Source organism: Cupressus sempervirens, chromosome 11 (genome assembly GCF_028749045.1).
Source record: "Cupressus sempervirens isolate cs-2001-9-10 chromosome 11, ASM2874904v1, whole genome shotgun sequence".
NCBI lineage: Eukaryota > Viridiplantae > Streptophyta > Pinopsida > Cupressales > Cupressaceae > Cupressus > Cupressus sempervirens.
This window is the reverse complement of record NC_143128.1, coordinates 769,452,956-769,457,653: the sequence shown is the minus strand read 5'-3', so window position 1 is coordinate 769,457,653 and position 4,698 is coordinate 769,452,956.

The following is a 4,698-nucleotide window of genomic DNA, read 5'->3' as shown; positions in this document are numbered from 1 at the left end:
TCAACACTTACCTTGTTGCTTGTAAGAAAATGTTGCATTTCTAAACTCAGATCCACAAGCATTTGAACCCTCCAAATATAATATTCCTTTATAAACTCTAAGTTTAACACTAAATCCATTTGAGTTCAGATATCTTGATCTCTAATTTTTTTTTCCAAAGTCATCCTCCAAGGTGAAACTCACCAATCTACTCTTCTTATATGCTTATGGAATTGTTTTGGATGTTGAAAAGAATTTCAACATCCAACCTTTATAGATGTTTGAGTCCTAAATTCATATCCCTTGATATTAGGCCCAAATGGTCTAAGGATTAAGTTTTTCTAAATTGTACAACTATCATGAGGCCAAACTTGCATAAGCTAATTGATTTGTAATTAAGTGAAATCTGAATTCTTCTTTTGACCCTTAGGCCAGCCCACTCAGGCCTATTTTTCAACAAATTTCAATCGCAATTATTTCATGGCTGAAATTGTAATGATCTTGGCTTATGAGTTTTTGAAATTTACCCATCTTTTGAGTTCACATGTTCTTGATTCAAGATTGCATTAATATGTTTTGATCTTTTAGTCATCTTCATTAGTTGATGCATTAATCACATTAGTCATTGCTATCAGGATTAGTCATGGCATGCTCTTGTTAGCACCTAAGTAAATTTCACCTTGTGACATCTCTTTGAAGCATTTTGCAAATAACTAAGATATATTGTCTATAAATCCACATTTTGCAAACATCTAGGCCTTCTAGAAATTATAGGATCATTTTAGTTACATTTGAAAACATTAGTGAACAATTTTCATATGTGCAGATATAAACATTAACTACAACATGTCCACTTTATTTGCAAATATATTTTCCTGTGAAGAAAGACCATGCCTGACAATATGAACCCAGAAAAAATAATGAGACAATGACTACATTGTGGGCTCAGTTCCAAAGAAAACCTGATAAATGTTATTATCCTTGCAAAAAGTCTAAGGGCTTAAAGAATTGAAGAATTCTAATCATAGTAGCGCGGATTCATTGTAAGAAATATGGTCATGTTGAAGGGGGCCACGATTTTTGTCCATTGTTGAATGTGGATTTCCTACTGGAGGAAGATGGAAGTGTGAATATCCAAGCTGAGGATAACACTCTCATGGAAGAAGATGATAATGTGCTAGAGGACATGATTGAAGAAGATGGTATTGGGGCAGGTGATGAAGAAGCTCACAATGATGGTACTAGTGAATCTAATAATGATGATGAAGATGGTCTTGATATACCTTTACTTGAGAAGCCACACGAGCCCTTATATAAAGGCTCCCAAACAACTCTACTCTTAGCTATAGTGTGGTTGGTGAACTTAAAGGTTATGAATGGTATATCCAATGTAGCAATGTCATGTATGCTAAGGTATGTCATTTTTGTCATCTTCAATGTTAGCATACAATTACTATTCATTATATTAACAATGCATATTTGTTGTTGTAGGTTAATTAGTGAGTTTTTCTTACCACCATCAAACATTTTGCCTCATTTGTATCGAGAATTATCTAACATTATTGATCAAACTGGAATGAAGTATCAGAAAATACATGCATGTCCCAATGATCACATTCTATATCATAAACAACATGAATTTGCAACAGAATGCCCTGATTATCATATTAGTAGATCTTGGTCAAATCAAATAACAAAAATAGTGTCTCACAAAGTTCTTTGGTACATTCCCATTATTCCATGTCTTCAACGGTTATTTAGGTGTGCTAGCTTGGCACAATTTATAGATTACCATGCACGCAATAGAAGTCAGGATAACATTATATGAATGCCTGCCAATGGTTCTGCATTTAAAGAGATAGAAGAAACATGGTCACACTTTAAAGAAGAACCTCATAATCTAAAGCTTTCATTGGCAGCAGATGATGTCAATCCATATGGAGATATGAGATCTATTTTCTCAATGTGGCCTATTTTTGTTATTAACAATAACATTCCTCCTTGGATGTCCATAAAGAGGGAGCACATAATGTTGTCAATGATTGTGCTAGGTTTTTTTTATTTTATAGTTATCTAAATCAATTTATAAATAGTGCGTGAAAATGGTCATAATAATTACATAATGTTTAGTTTATTCAATTACTAGGTAAATACCAAGTTAAAGATATGAATGTGTATATTGACCCCTTAATTTATGAGTTGTTGAAGTTATGAAATGGCATCACTATCTATGACATCTCTAGATCAATAAGACATCAACAATTTCAATTCCATGCAATGCTTGTATGGACAATACATGATGCCCTTGGGCTAACTCATTTTTACGGTATGTTATATTGTTAAGATCACATATTTTTGGTTTGTTATAGTGCTTATACATTACTATCAAATGCTTAAGTGGTGCATGATAATTGTACATGATCCAATTATACATGTTCTTTTAGTTGTTCAGACAAAGGGAAAATTTGCATGTCTAGTTTGTGGTCCAAAGATGAAATCTTGTCATTCAAGAAGTTTAGGAAAGTAGGTGTTTGATGAGTTTAGACACTTTCTCCACAATAATAATAGGTATCAAATTGTTGAAAAACATCTTTTCAATGGGAAAGAAGAGACATCATGAAGATCACAAAGAATGACACCTCATTTATGGAAGTTGGAATACGATCGACTAAATCATTGAGGTAATGTCCAATTTGTTGTCCGAAGTTTAAAATTTGTATTTTGATATTGTCTTATATTTACTAATGTTGTAATTGATGCTTGTGAAGGTTGTTAAGGCATTAATGACCAACTTCCTAGACGAATGAAAAGTTATTCTACTTAATTTAGTAGGTTACCATACTACAAGGATCTCCCAATAACACATTTATTTGATGCTATGCATATTGGAAATAATGTAATAGAGACACTATGGAAAATGTTAGATGGAAGGCATGATAGAGAAAAAATTGCCAAAATTTGTATTGACATTCATGAATCCAATCATGCACTAAAAACTTTCATTGAATCAAATAGCAATGGAGACTGCATAAATACAAGTGCCCTTCCTTGGTTATTAATAGAGAAACAAAGTGATGCATTAAAAGAAGTCATAAAAAAATATAAAAAATTTAATAGTATTTGCTACAAATATAAGCACTCTTCTATCAAAGAAAAGTGATTTTGTGCCAGCGTTGAAAACACATGATTGGCATACCTTCGTCAAGGTAAGTCATGTTTTGTATTTATAGTATATTTGTAAGATTGAATGTACTACCAATTGCATTATTTAATAATATATTGAAATGATCATTTTTTAATGATTGTAGTTCGTCCTACCTCTATCCCTTCCACAATAGTTTGACAATAGTATTAAACAAGTTATATATGATCTTGGAAAATACATGAGGTTAGAAGTGGTTTTCTTAGATTTGTAGCTTTTTTTCTAAAATCTACTATATAATTTTATTTGAAATCTCATTTATGTGTTTTTACATGTTGAATCTCTTTTAGGTGGTTATCATCTAAAGAAATTGATATAAAATATTGGAAGAGAAAAATTTCATAGCTTATGTGTGAAATGCAAAAGTGTTTACTTCCAACCTTTTTTAATGCTCAAGAACACTACCTCATACATCAAGTTGAGGAGATTGAATTGTGTGGACCTGTACAAGCTAGATCAATGTGAATGGTTGAGAGGCACTTGAAATTTATGAAGGGCTTGGTTCAACCAAGAGCACATCTTGAGGGTTCTATGATAGAGGGATATATGATATACCAGACCATAGTGTACATTAGTGAATATCTTCCAAAGTTTGCAGTGAATATCCATGTAGATTGCATTTAGGATCCCAACTCTAATTATAAGTTTTTTTTGTAGTTTAATAATTCTTATGTATCATCAATATATATAAGTTGTTTCGAACTAGTGTAATTGCCTTCTTTATAGTTGGTTGTGAGTGGGATGCATTACACTTGTATATTGCAAACAATCTTGATTGGATGACGGTATGGATTGAACAGTCTCAAGAAAATGGTCGCTCATTAACATGGGATGGTGTTGCATTGTTAGTTAAAGAAGCTCATCATAATGGAGATCCCAATGTTATGCCAATGGTACTTGATCTAATATATGGCTTAAGAGATACAAAGGTATGCATCAGATTACTAATCATGAGACATAAGTTTAATAACAATTCACAGATCGATGAGAAGATTCTTGACATGTTTGATTAATTGCAGGTCAAACACCACAAAGCTATGTACTATGATGGCTATAAATTCCACACAAAAAGTTAGACAAAATGAAGAAAATGTGTGATTCTGGGATAAGTGTTGTCTTTGTAGTCACCAATATTTCATCTATAACTGACATACATCCTCAACAATCTGAAAATCAATACTATGGAATTTTGGATGATATACTTGAGTGCAACTTTAATTCATTCAAAATAGTTCTATTTTTTGTTAAATGATTTAGGTTACGACTGAATCGAAATGATCTTGATAGGACTATTATTGAACATGATAGTGGATTTACTATGATTAATACAAGGTCATTTCAGCCACTCGGAGATGAGCCCTATGTTCTTCCAAGCCAATGTGAGCAAGTGTTTTACTTTGGTGTTCCACACAAACTAGGTTGGCTAGAGATGTCCCAAGAGGAAGGCTGGTAAAGTATAATATGATTGAAGAAGAAGATATTGAAGATGTACAAGAGGAAGTAAATGATTATCAGGA